The sequence below is a fragment of the Belonocnema kinseyi genome, chromosome 5 (genome assembly GCF_010883055.1).
Source record: "Belonocnema kinseyi isolate 2016_QV_RU_SX_M_011 chromosome 5, B_treatae_v1, whole genome shotgun sequence".
Taxonomy (NCBI): Eukaryota; Metazoa; Arthropoda; class Insecta; order Hymenoptera; family Cynipidae; genus Belonocnema; species Belonocnema kinseyi.
Window position 1 is genome coordinate 25,000,273 of NC_046661.1, and position 15,222 is coordinate 25,015,494.

General features: G+C 31.2%; 1 protein-coding gene across 2 annotated transcripts in view; it reads right to left on the reverse strand.

Annotated features, from left to right (window-relative positions):
• The window catches only part of LOC117172855 (Bardet-Biedl syndrome 2 protein homolog), a 1,136,351-nt gene that overhangs the window by 724,675 nt on the left and 396,454 nt on the right, over nt 1-15,222 (reverse strand). The window lies entirely within an intron of this gene.

Below are 15,222 nucleotides of genomic sequence, written 5' to 3' on the forward strand. Positions count from 1 at the left end.
TGCTATGCATCATTTTCCCCCCTGTATTTGGAAATATTTATGCTTAATTTAAATATTCACAATAAATATGTTTTAAATATGTTTTTACAGACATCATGAAAATCAATCGACAAGATGCAAACGATCAAGTACAATCTGGAGGTAAGAGGTCTAAAGAAAAGAGAGCCAAATGAGCGAAACGGCGACGCTTATCTTTCGATACGAATATTTTAAGACTTTCCAACGCAATAAGTGACTTCATTTCTGGCAACTAATTTCGTGTTTTATAACATGTAATGTAAGCTTTGTATTTTTTCTTATCCACTGTGGTAAACTATGTGATTTTAATTCAATAATTACTCTGTACGTAATAAATATTTATATATAACTTTCAAAATAATATATACATATATGTATACATATGTAATACATAGGAAATTGATCAAATAAATGTTAAATATTTATAGATATAATGTCTGTTTCCTAATTATGTCGGTAATATTTTTCGGTTTATTAATTTTAATCATTATAAAATTATTGTTCCTACTTCACAAGTAAATAACTATATCCTATGGATGAAACATCTTTATCAAGAATAGTATACAAGTGGAGTTTATGATACATACATTAAGGGCATGTGATACTTACAGTTTCCCTGGCTTTTTTCCACAAAAATGAAAATTTTTAAAAACTGAATTCGGAGATGCTATAAAATAACATAACGGAGTCCCCTGACTCTTTTTTGAGGGATAATAACAAAAAAATTTATTGAATTAAATAAAAATTTTATGCATATGCATTATTTTGAGGTTACGTCGTTTTTCATCGCTGCCTTTCCGATAATCTGGAATTTATTTATGAAATAAACTTTTTTGATTACCTGGAAACAAGGTTAGTTCCGAGAGATTAGTTACTATGTTTTTTTGTAAGTCCAAAGTTTTCGGCCAAAAATATTGTGTAGTTTGGAAGTAACGTTCGGGTGAATTGTAACACACATAACCTCAAAATATACACAAACGTTGTTAGTAATATCAAAAATTTTTTGATAAAAAAACACAAAAAAAAGTGTGCGGGGACGTCGGTTAGCATGTTCGCTATCATTTCCCACATTTTGAAGGCAAAATATTTCTTATCCTAGGAAAAAAGCCGGGGATTCTAACACTGAAAAAGTCGATACTATTTCCTAAGCGCTATGCAAATTAATCACATTTTGCTAAATTGATACTTTTTTTAATGAACCTACAAAAAAAGTGTGTGAGGACGTCCGTTAGCATGTTCGCTATCATTTCTCAAATTTTTAAGACAAAATGTTTATTATTTCAGAAAAATAGCCGGGAGAACCTAAAACTGGTAAAATCGACAATTTTCTAAGTATCACATGCCCTTAAAGAGAATGAGCCAAAAAATACCTCTTGTAACTACATATTTATTTATACATCAATTTATGTATAAATAAAGGATGCACAGTAACGTAAAATTTCAAGGGTAATAAGTGTATTACGGTTAATTATACTTTTAATACATAAACAATGTATGTGTGTTAAAACTATATCCAACCGGAAAAAATATAATAATAATAATAAATCATATTTTTTGTCGGTTGATAATAATTTTAATATATATAAAATGCCTATGAGTTGAAATTATAATTAACCGAAAAGAACTATTATTTATTATTATTATTCTATTTTTTTCCGTTTAGTTATAGTTTTAACACATATCCATTGTATATTTATTAAAAGTATAATTAACCGAAAAAATTTTATTACTCTTGAAATTTTACGTTACTGTCACTGAAAATTACGAAAAAATGATGGATTTTTACAAAACATGTAACTGAATGACGATACCGTTAGCGCAACTGAAAATTACGAATCGTTTTATGATTTTACGAAACATGTACCTGAAAGACGATTCCGTTCGCGCTACTGAAAATTACGAACCGTTTCGTAATTTTGCGAAACATGTAACTGCAAAAAACTTCCAATACATGTTTCGTAAAATTCTGAAAGAAATTTCTGACAGTGCTGGTTAGCTCTATTGAATCGCAAAAAGAGCACTTTAAAAAAGGTAACCATGTGCACGAAAGCACTGGTTAAAGATCGACAAGTACCAAAAAGCTTCTATTTTGTCAAATAAAAAGTTGCGTAACGCTTTAATTTTTTAATTTCCTAGAAAGACAAGAAAGTACTTTTGAACTACCCTGCCGATTTAAAAGGACTGATAAAGCACTGGTGAACGACACTGTACCGTCAGTGCCGTTTAGTGGCTGTTTGTGCTGATTTTCGGTACCTAAATGGAGCTGAGAAGTGATAAATATTCCTAATGTATTCGTCAATTACCGGGCAGGCAGAGATATTTGCAGTACCGGGCCGCAACCAAACTGACTCCCTTCTCAGCATCCAAAAGAAAAAGTTAGATTTCTGAAATAATCAAAACCCGTACATTCTGAATTTCTAACCTATTCGTAGATAAATTTAAAATTTAGATTTTTAATTCCTTTTAGCTAGTCTACTTAATACTTAGTCACATCGGGGCTGAGGTCGAGTTGCGGGGCGGTCAGGAAAACACAGCAGGTGCTGCGTTCCCCATCTATGCTACTACCTGCTCCGCTTCTCGTCTTACAAGAGCGGCAGGGCGGGAGGAAAATTGTCGCTGGTTGACTCAACTACTATCGGCGAGAAAATTCGAGTCCTCTGGCCTTGACGTTGAAAAAGTAAGTGAAGAAAAAATTGTAGATTAATGAAAGAGGTATCATTTTAGAGGTGCAAATTTTGTACGTTAGTGAGCCGAAAAGTAACATCCTAAAAAATGGTTTGTAGCTTACAGATTTGAAAATATACTGAAAAGTAAGGAAATTTGATAGATTTTAAAAACAGTGAACTTTGAAGCATACTTTTTTAGTAAAAAAATTATAGGAAAAATTTGAAAAAATTCATGGTGATACTTTAAACATTTCTGAACAGATTGCCATAGTAAAATTTACGAAATATAAATAATTGTCCGTTTTTTGTGAATAAATATGCGACCGAACTATCTTCAGTTCTAATGAAGATATTGAAGTGATTTAAATTAGAGCCAGTTAGTTGAACTATCTGTAATAAGTTACCATTTGAAGGAAGTAAAGGCTTCTTGTTGTCCTCGTACAAATTGCGATATTTGAAGTCAGTTTTTTATATAGGAAAGCAAGTGCGAAAGCCCATCGTGGTGCCGTTTTTGCAGAGGGTTGCCCTCGGTTTTCCTCAGCCGAATCTACACAACTTATGCCTCCGAGCCTCACTCTGGCCTTCGAATACTTTTCGAAAATTGACATGCTGTCAATTTATGTTTGTGTCGTTCCAGTTTTTTCCCGCTTCGCGAGGAAAAAATGGAGTTCACGTTAAGCGAAAAAGGTAAAGAATTGATCATTTGTGACGGATTTAAATTTAGAGTAAAAGAATTACTTAACGTGAACTCCATTTTTTCATCGCGTGGCGGGAAAGAAACTTGAACGACACGCACAAAGACAAATTGACATCAAGAAGAAAGAAGAAAACACCGAAGGGACACACAAAAAGCCAAATTGACAGCAAGAAGAAGGAAGGAAACACTGAAACGACACACACAATAGCGAAATCGGCAGCAAGAAGAAGGAAAGAAACACTGAAACGACACACATAAGCAAAAAATGACAGTACGAAGAAGGAAGGAAAAACTGGAACGACACACACAAACACAAATTAACAATTGCTTAAAAGGAAGGCAAAACTGAAACTAGTTAAGTCAACTAGCGACAATTTTCCTCTTGCCTGCCGCTTTTGAACGACGAGAAGCGGAGAAGATAGTAGCATGGAAGGGGAAGACAGCACCCGCTGTGTTTTCCTGACCGCGCCGCAACTCGACCTTAGCCCACATTGGCATAGGCACACTTATTTTCACTAACGCTATAGCATACACTACTAACACACCTTTTCATATACCTCACAGACTAGATCTGTTGGGTGAAAATAGCCTTTTAAAAATGTAAGTGGTCACTTGAAGAAGAACTCAGGTATATAAAACTAGCGGTACAGGTAGTGTTGTTAAAAAAGCATTGAAGCAGCACTTACCAGTGCCGTTTTATTGCTTTTTTAGTGCGTTTTCATCAGCACGATATTGCTTGGTTCTATTAAATCGTAAAAAGAGCGCTGGGAAAAGATAAACATGCGCGAAAAGGCCACGATCAAAGATCGGCGCGCACCAGAAAGCTTCAATTTCGACACATAAAAAGTCACTTTTGCAGCAATTATTCCTTTCCAAGAATGCAGAAGCTTTGACGGACAAACTTAAACAAACTAGAATCAACACGTGCTCTGAAAATCGATGACGCTGCGGTGACACCACCTTGTGAAGCAAGCACTAAGAGACTTTTTGTTAGAATAATTAATACAAATAAATGAGAATTTAGTATAATATCGTTTCAAAATAGGGAAAACAAGATCTGCGTATCAGAAATTAATATAGCGAGAATTTAAAATTCACTATATCAAAGTTAACAAGTGCAGTTGAAACGATAGTCATACATTTTATTTGAAACAACGAAAACATTGTTTGAAGTTGCCAAACAAAGCATACGAGAATCTCAAACGATTATATGAAAAATAACTCACTCCACCAAAAGATTTAGCTTTCAGGAGGAGGAACTAAATATACAAATTAAATCAAACTAAATACATAAACACTCATATAATTAATATTTTTATTATTATATACTTAATTCATTCACTACATACATAATCGCAAGCTTAATCGCTATGAAAAATCAGAGCGGCTACGGCAAAATTCGAACCTAACTTACCTAAAGCACTAACGCATTCCCTAACAACTAAACCCCACGGCTATCTTACGTTATGAAATATTTGGCGAAAATCTCAGCTAAGCGGCGTCGCTTCAAAACTCAGGGCATTATGATTTTCAAGCATTATATTGATTTTTTATCAAATACATTTTTTTCATGAAAGTGATAATATTCTTGATTGAATAGTATTCTCTAATTTGATATCTCAGTAGCTCAGTATGATAAACTTGAGTGTATTTAGATGTAATATTTTATAAATTGTACTCATTAAATTAAATCGTATTACCTTAGTGTCTAAATTTCGTTAAAAAGAATTCCTTATGTTTTAAACCCCATGGCAAATGAATAAATTCATAGTTTGCTACGTGTCTCAGATTTCTGTCAATTTCATATTGACAATATCAATTTCTAAAACACGTTTTCGAGATTTTGACAATCACTATTCTTTTTATTCAAATTATGTTTCGAAAACTCAGTAAAAAGAATATTATTCTTTCATAGTGTTAATTTTTGAAATGGATATTCATAATATTTCGTATTTAGAATACTACTTTGTCGTCTTCGTGTTTTAAATACTCGTATCGTAATATTAAACTTCGGTACTAAAATACGAATAATTATGAAAAAATCTCGGTTTTCCCTATTTTGGAATGATATTATACTAAAGTCTAAATAATTTATTTCATTAATTCTAACAAAAGGTCTCAGTGTGGCACTAAACGCCAGCAAGTCTCGTTGCACTTACGCGCGTATGCACTGACTTTTTTTCCTATGCCTATATTTAGGTCGAACTGGACCAAAATCTTCTACAGGGACACGAGTTAGGGGGAAACAAGTAGTTTAAGCTAATAACCCGATTTTCGAAAATTTGGCACTTACGCCCGTATGCAGCGTGGCCCTTCATTTAATAAAAAAATGCATTAATGAGGCCTTTTTCGACTTTTTCAACATTTTCGACAACTTGGTCGTTGTCAGATACCACAAAATTGCATATTTTTATTAGATTTGTTTAAAATATCATAGAATTGATCAACTGATCATGAATTTTTCTAAAATTATAATGAAGTTCCTAATTTAAAAGACTGACATAAATAACTAAATTTTTTCGTCCACGGATGCCCGAATAATGCGTTTTTTTTAAATAATAAATTTTGCTGAATTTATTATGAAGATCCCAGTGAAAAAGTCTGTAATCGAAAAAAAAGAATTTTTCGTTGACAAATGCCCTAATGATGCATTCGTTTATGAAATTAAAAAAATTATAACATTGAACAACAAATTATTAATTTTGCTGAAATTATCGTGAAGTTCACAATTGAAAGGACTTGCACTGAAAAAAGTGAACAATTTTACTGCCGATAAAGACCCGAATAATGAATTTGTTTCTTAAATAAGCTTTTTAAAAAGTCATCAAATTAATCAATTATATATTATATAAGATTGGAACATTTTTAAATAATGTTACTCGATAAAAATCAGGCGATTTCAACAATCTTTCTGTTATTGAGGAGTACCGGGAACGTCAAACTATTTAACAGAGTTTTTGTAACCAAACCTCAAGTGCTTCGACAGTGAAGCGGTTAGAGTGCGCGGTAAAATAAACTAGTTAAGGTAGTTTAAGTAGGTTTCGAATCGTCGCACAATGGGAAAAAAGCACCTTTTTTGGACAAAAATCCACCGACAGTGCAATTCTTAAGAGATTTTGATGTGTTATTTTAGAAATGACCGTAAGGCTTCAAGATATAATAAGTAACTGCGGATATTTTAATTCGACTTAAAGTAAATTTTTTACTTATTTAACAACAAAGTTACAACTTTTCCGTGATACAATTTTTTTTAAGACTTTCAAATTCATTAAAAAAGGCCATAAATCAATTAAATAAGTAACTAAAAATAATTTCGAGTGGGTTAGAGTTACTACAAAAATTGTCATTTTTTCGTAATTCGCAATGATTAGCTAATTTTAACCCATAGCTTTTGTGTAAAGTATCACAGATAATGATGTGCGCTTACAATAAGTTAGGAATATATACTAATTGCCAATTATTTAAACAATTTTTATAGACAAATGCATATTTGGACCATTGTTTCATGAATATGATTGATTTTTTTTTGCGGAATCAACTTGAAATATCTCACCAAAGACACCTTGCTGTAATATTTTTCAAAGTGAACGAAAAGTGTTGATTATTTAAGCAATGTTCATAAACAAATGCACATTTTGACTTATGTGGACCTGAAAAGGGCCGTTTTTAGGTAGGCATTCGTGCTTCAGTAAGTAAGAATCGAGCTCACTCATTTAAGATTCTGATACTTTCGGCCACTTTGACTCATGTGGCCCTGAAAAGGGCCGTTTTTAGGTAGGCATTTATGATTCAGTAAGTAAGAATCGAGCTCACTCCTTGGAGATTGTCATGCTTGCAGCCATTTCTAAAAGAGGTTTCATCTTTCTGGATTCTACTTTTCTATAACTGCTTATCAAAGGGTCCGAGTGGAGCAGAAGATGATGAAGAACATCTTGGTTGGACATTTGTCTATCAGACATTCTGCTTTTATTAGTTCTAACTTTTCGAAATATCTTATTGTTTCCCTTTAGCGACTCTTCTGAATACCAACCAATTGGTAACTCAAAAGATTAAATTATATCACTTCCATGAATAAGCAGCTTATGTACTGATGGTGGCATTTTATACCAAGGATAAAGATTTATGCAAAGATCAGCGATTTCCAAACAGTAAGTCTTCAATTTCGCACAATCAACTATCCTTCTGCACGATATAACTTGCAATATATCGTAGAATCTGGTGATCAGATCTTGATCCAAACCGGTTATTTTAGCAACCGATTTATCTTTTCCCAAAAAGGAACGGGCAAAATTGCCGTTATTTGTTGTTTCATAACCCTGCTTCACCACATCAACTGTTAAACCCAGTTTGGATCTTAATTGTATCTGAATACGTTCCTTTCTTCATTTCTTCGTTTCCTTTTGTTCCTTTTTTCTTGCGGAAAACTGTTTCAAATCCATATTGTAGGAATCATGTAACAAATATTCCAGAACACGAATCCAGGCATGCAACGTCAAGAGACCAAATTTATAATGTGCCACATTGCATAAAATTTTAGCTACACATGGTAAGATGTTAACATGTTTTGATCCAACTCCACAAATATTGCAGCGAGAAGATGCTTTCTGTCCAGTTAGAATATTACATACCTTTCCATCAGTCATCGTTCACTTCAAGTCAAAGCTGATATCAAAACTCATTCCAGCATTCCAGTGACACCAATGGAATAGGTACGAACTTTTTCCAGCAGCTTTATGTGATAGTTCTACTCTTTCTTTACAAGAGAATCAGTTTCTTTAAGGAAATTAAATTTAATTGTCCTACAGAAATTGACAGATGAAAATGTTTTGTTCGTCCAAATAATATCATCTGCTTTTAATTGAAGAGGGACGAAGGAAATCAAAAAGCAAGATTTATTCGTGAAAAGGCTCTTGTGATAGTCTTCACTCTCAGAATCACTGTTATAAGATTCATCGTTTGCATCTACATCGTCACTCTTCTTTGACCACTTTTGCCGTGTCATCTGATGCGCAGAAGCACCGTCCATACCCCACTTTCCAAAGAGCACTAATTTTTTACCAAAAAGATTAGCGAGGTCATCTTTTTCCATTTGCAACAATATTCGCTTAACTGTATGACACAGTAAACTTATAAAATGGACATTTGCTCCTAAGTTAGATGTCTCTATATCCTCACCGTTTCCTGGATAACAAGCCTTTTTCACTTCGGAGATCGTTATATACGGCGGATATGAATCATTGCCAGTTATCTCTTCATTGTACTTTGTTAGCTTTTCGTATTTCCTCTCCGACATTCCTAAATCCACGTACAACGCTAAGATTCTTTGCAATTTATTCTCATCATCTTCCTTACGAAACTGCGTCCTAGATTCGCTACCAGACTCATTTTTGATCAATGAAAGTGCTTTGGATAATTCTTCCTTGCTATAATTTGAAGAAAATTCTTGGACGCATTAGTTAAACCTTTTTTTTGAATAGGTGGGCAAGAAAAAGGTACCTTGAACTCTGCTTCTAAGAATGCAGCATGATTTTGAACAAACAATGCTTTTTTCCTACAGATATTTTTCCATTTTCTATTATTTCATCAAGAGTAGACGTAGCGTTAATATTATCCAAAATCAAATCTACTTTGTTACATTTTGATTGTGGATCACTATTCCAAATGATGTCACATAAGTGCTGATTTTTTATTCTGTGTTCCATGTTAAAAAATACTTCGAAGGATTCCCTCAATATCTCCGTAGAAACACGCAGTCTATTTGTGAACTTCTTCCATGAAGCAAAATAAAACAAATGCAGAAAAACAAATCAACAACGACTTGAATTTGCTCCTGCTACATTCAACTGTTTTTATGTATAGTTTATACCAAATACAATTTATTTGTAGCTGTACCAACTACAATTTTTATGCAGGCAGTCATTATTTGCAAGCAGTCTTTGCCAAGACATTTTCAATTCATTCTGCAAAAAATCTAGCCTATTAAAAAAATGGTAAAAATGTGCATTTGTTCAGAAATTTTTTAAAAATAATTACCAATTATGTCACTATTAAAAATATGTCAGCAAAGAGTCTTTTGCAAGACATTTTGCATTGATTCCGCAAAATAATCAGAGCTATTCATGAAAACATGCTCAAAATGTGCATTTGTTTATAAAAATTGTTTAAATAATTGGCAATTATTATCTATTCCTAACTTATTGTAAGCGCACATCATTATCTGTGATACTTTAGACAAAAGCTATGGGTTAAAATTAGCTAATCATTGCGAATCAAGAAAAAATGACTTTTGTGAATTAATTTGTTTATAACATTATTAACAATTTCTGTAGTTACTCTAACCCACTGGGAACTATTTTTAGTTAATTATTTAATTGATTTATGACCTTTTTTAATGAATTTGAAAGTTTTAGAAAAATGGTATCACGGAAAAGTTCAGCAACAAAAAGTTGTAACTTTGTTGTTCAATAAAAAATTTACGTTAAGTCGAATTAAAATATCCGCACTTTATTGTTATAACTAGAAGCCTTACGGTTATTACTAAAAAAAACATCAAAATTCGTTAAGAATAGCACTGTCGGTCGATTTTTGTCCAAAAAGTTGCTTTTTTTCCCACTTTGCGTCGGCGAATGCGATTTTTTAAAGCGTGTGATTATATATGTAAGTAAACGATTGTACGAATTTTTTATTCCGATTTGAATGTTTTTTTAAGCTAATAAGATTTCAAACAAAGTTGTCCAGCCTGATTTTTAATTTAGTTTTTCATTATTTTTATAAATAAATACATTTGACGGAAAAAGTAACATTTTTTTCTATCAGACATTCCCGGTGCTCATCAATAATAGGAATGAAAAAAATTTCTCTTAGGACTATTCTCGTTAATATTATAAACAAATTTAATAAACAAATGCATTATTTAGGTCCTTATAAAAATTTTAAAAATTTAATAATTTGTTGATGAATTTTATGATCTTACCAACAAATTTAAGAAATAAATGCATTATTAGATCTTTTATCGTCGAAGAAACTTTTTTTTCTGAATGCGAGTCCTTTTAATTAGAAATTTCATGATAATATAAGCAACATGCATCACTATTTTATAAATTTTATTTATTTTTCAAACAAATTTCATTAACAAATGCATTATTCGGCCATTTGTCAACGTAAAACCTCGTTTCTTTTTTTTCAAAGTCAGTCCGGTTAATTTCAGAATAAAAGTTATTTTTCTTTATTTGGTACTTATAGTTGGTCGACACAAGGGGGTTTGAATACAAGGAATGATTGAATAATACATTTAATATTTGTCATCAATAAATTCTATAACATGAAGTCGGGACACTTACGAGCCTGAAGAAAGTTCTTCTTTCAATGCGAACATACCACTTTTGCTTCTGATTTACAATTTTTGAGCTGGTCGACATCAGCAGTTTCCGTCCAAGATCTCTATTAGTAGCCTCTCTGCTACATTTTCGAGTGTGAATCTCTCGCAGATGTATAAAATTTTTGTTGTTCGCCTCTTGAGCTTCTTCCGCCAATTGACCAATTGTGAAGAAAGCCGATTCAATCATTTTGTCTCCATGAGTGAGAATTTCATGTGCTGTCACTGACACGTAGTACCAATTATAAAGATTGAAGTACATTTGCGCTGTTTTTTGTTTTCCGAACGTGAAAGTGTCAATTGCCTCCCCTGAATCCATTTCTTGCAAAATTATGCCAAACATACGGATCAATTTCCTGTCGACAAGTGAGCGGCTGACAATAAAAAGTGCAAATATCTCGTTGGTGAGTAAGAAGCAGCTATAGAAAAGTGCCTAAAAATGGATATAATTTCACGGCTGTAAAAAGTAGCAATAGAATATTGGCTGTAAAAAGTGGACAATAGTGCTTGAGCCGTAAGAAAGGAGAACTGAAAAACTTGGCAGTAATAAGTGGACAAACGTCGCGTGTCGGTGAATCGGCTGAAAACGCTGAAACACGCTGCAGAGACAAGCCTCGTTAAAAGCCGCAAATGCACGAGGACGAACCCGACCTTGCCCGACTGGACGATTCGCTTTCAGTGGCTAACTAGCTATTAGGATTTTTTCGCGAAACTGAATTCCCACTGAATTTTGCAGAGCGTCCAGGCCGTCAAGAGAATACAAGAAAGTACGTGGCAACGTTTTAAACGATTGCTTTGCAATGAATTCTAAGAGAAAATTGAAAAGAGATCATAAAACATTTTTTATTGTTTCCTAAAATTTTTTAAAATTGTGTAAATATTTTTTTAGACTTTTGTCATTTTTCCATATTAGATAATTCTATAAAAATTAAGGAACATAATTCTTTTAAAGCCTTCTTGTGCAATTTTGTTGTGAATTTTTTAAAAAGTTTATGTTGGTTTAAATAATGTACTTTTAAATTTGAGTAAGTTTAAGAGACATTCAGAAATTTTAAACGATAAAAAATAATTAAAACTTGTAAAGATTTATTGAAGAATTTTGTAAGGTTTGACGAAAATAAAAAAATTTTAGGTTCTTAGGAATAATTAAAATAATTTTTTATTTCAAAAAATTAATTTCAAGAGATTATTTAAGAACATTTTAACACATGAAAAAAGATTTTAAAAATTATAAAAGGAGAATCTGAATTATTTCAAAGGCACCTTTGTTTAATTTTTCAGAATTAAGCAACAATCAGGAAAAGGACGTGATTAGGAAAAAGAATTTTTTTAATATTCGTGTTCAAATTTCAAACGATGTTTTATTTTGAATAACCAATTTTAAAAGGAAATTGCGAAAGTTTTTTAGAAATATCAAACGATTTCCTACAATTTTTTGCAAAGAGTGTTAAAGATTTTAAAGCGAAATTTTCAACTCCGTAAGATTCTCACAGTTTTTAAAATATAAAAAGTCGAGTAAATTCAGGAAAAATTAAGTAGAATTCAAGAGATTCAAAAATAATTTATACTTTAGAACATTATTATAAATACAAATTTTTTAAGCTGTCAATATTAAAGTTTAGGAGCTTTAAATGAATCTCGAAGTGTCAAGAGCATGAACAAATTTTTTCAAATGCTTGCGAAACTTTAGAAGATTATAAGGTAATTTTTTTACATTTTGAATGACTTTTTAAAATGTTGAGACAAATTCGAGGCAGTTGAAACTGTTTTTAGGAATTTGAGACAAGTCGAATAGATAAGAAATATTCACAAATTTGAAAACATTTCAGAAAATTCATCAAATATTCCTTTATTTCTTACAAATTTCTTAAACATTTCTAAGCATCTTTGAATAGGACTCGAATTTTTCCTAATGTTTTGTAATATCATATAAAATAAAACAATTTCATGAAAATATCGTAAAATATTTTCTGAAACATCTGATATATTTAAAAATATTTTTTTAATTTTCTTTAAAATCTTAATTATACTTATGTTTGTATAAATTGAAAAACAAACTGACAATACTTATTTTCTAGCTTTCAATTTTTAGAATTTAATTCCAACTAGAAATAAAGTGCTAAAACCTTCTAACATATAAATAGTTATTCAAAATATCCATGTTATGTCATTATTAATATCATTTTTATTTTTTACGGTAGTGAAAAATTGTTTTAAATGAGTGAATTGCAATTAGTACTTACGTAAGGTAACGTCGATATTTGTATGACTACAAAAATATTGAAAACCCTTTTGTGTTAAAAAAACAGTCTTATTCATTTAAGATAATACTTTAGGTTAAAAACACTTTTTTGTTTAGGAAACGTCTTACATTTTTTTAAACATTATATACAAAATTTGACGTAACGTTTTTTAGAATATTTTTGAATTTATTCTGCCCGGGGATCAAACATGGTTAAAAAAAACGCCGAGAAATTTGAAATAAAAACTGTAGTTTACACATTAATTTAAAAAATTGACAATATTTATAATTTTATAAGATTTGCAAAATATTATTTAAATATGATACACACTGACTTTTATTAAGATTATTCTTTCAAATAGTTTGTAATTTTTTTTAATTTACATTTTTTTACCATTAGTTAGTAAAAGACTATGAAGACTTTTGCCTTCGAAATTTTACCTAAAACTTTTAAAATTTTTAACAAACGAACTACAGATTTGGCTTTAAGCTTTTCTACCAATTGGAGAAATAGATATTTCTTTTATCTTTTTCCAGGATCTGTCTTTTTCCATGAACATAAAGTAGATTAAAAACACTTAAAAAATAGAAATAAGAAAGGTAAAAAATGCACGCAGTTTTTTTTGTTATTGGAAAAACAGGCACATTTTTTAATAACACTCCTTTCCACACCACCCGCGGAAGAAAACTTTCACAATATTTTCATTAAATAATAAACATTTGATCTTTTGGATTCAAATGGAAAAGTTAATTTTTTTTCATTAATTATGGTTGTTTAATTGACGTCAGTTATCGTACTTGACAATTGAGGAATCCCTTTTTCGCAAACAAGAAGTATAATCGTTCTTCCCTTATCAACTTTCTTTATTTTCCATTTACTCATTGCACACACACACACACACACACACACACACACACACACACACACACACACACACACACACACACACACACACACACACACACACACACACACACACACACACACACACACACACACGCACGCACGCACGCACACGCACGCACGCACGCACATATATATATATAATGCCTTAAACAATTTGATATGTACTTTGAATAAAAAAATGTTAATTGCATGAAACTTATTTCAAGTGAACAATTTTAAGGCACATCTTTTTTTCTGTCCACAAAAATTTGTAGGTTTTTCATTTTTTTAAATAATTGGATAAAAGTATATATTTTAAAATAAAGAAACGTCGTCCTTTCTTCACTTCAACTCGTGCTAACTTAGCTCATTTTCAGAATTGTTAGATTCTATTTATACTAATTGAACTACGTATCTACATTTTCTGAAAATTATATTTGAAAGAAAAACTTAAATACTTTAATGAACATAGAAACTGTTAATTTTGTGTTGCAGACAATGTAATAAACATGAAGTTCAACCTACAAGCGCTTCGTTTATCGAGCAAATTTTAAGAAATGGAAAACCTCCTGTGAGAAAGTTGCAGATTAAGGTTGAAATAAGTTTTTGTTCAAATTTTAACTCATTTGAATTAATGATTCGAAGGGTATGCATTTTTTAAATAGCAAGTTGCAATAGTCATGCTGCCTCTTATGCATGTGCATGTAGAAAGGAATTTTATTTAAAAATGTATCGGCTTTTTTAACAAACAACTACACTGAATTACTTACATTTTTCTTATTTTTATTTTTTAAGTGCCTTTAATCTGCTTCATGTTTAGGGAAAAATCATATACTGGAAAGCGATAAAAGAAATATCTATTTCTCCAACTGGTCCAAAAAGTTAAAGCCTGTAAAACCGTTTGTTAACATTAAAAAATTTTGGTATCGTTTTAACGGCAAATTTTCATAGCCTTTTACTAAGTAATAAAAATATTTTTATAATTTTATTTGGGAAATCTATTTCCTAAAGCCAAATATGGTAAAAAATATCGTAAAATTAGAAAAATTACCAACAACTTACAATAAACAATGAACAATAAAGGCTTTTTAAATATTTCTGTAGTAATACAAATATTAAAGTTACTTATCCTTGGTACTACTTGCAATTCCCAAATTTAAAACTTTTTTCACTACCATAAAAAATAAAAGATGATATTAATAATGACATAACATGGAAATTTCGAATAAATATTTATTTGTTGAAAGTTTTCAAACACTTTATTACGAGTTGAAATTAAATTCTGAGAATGAAAAACAAGAAAGGGGCCATCCATATACCACGTGGAAACTGGGGGGG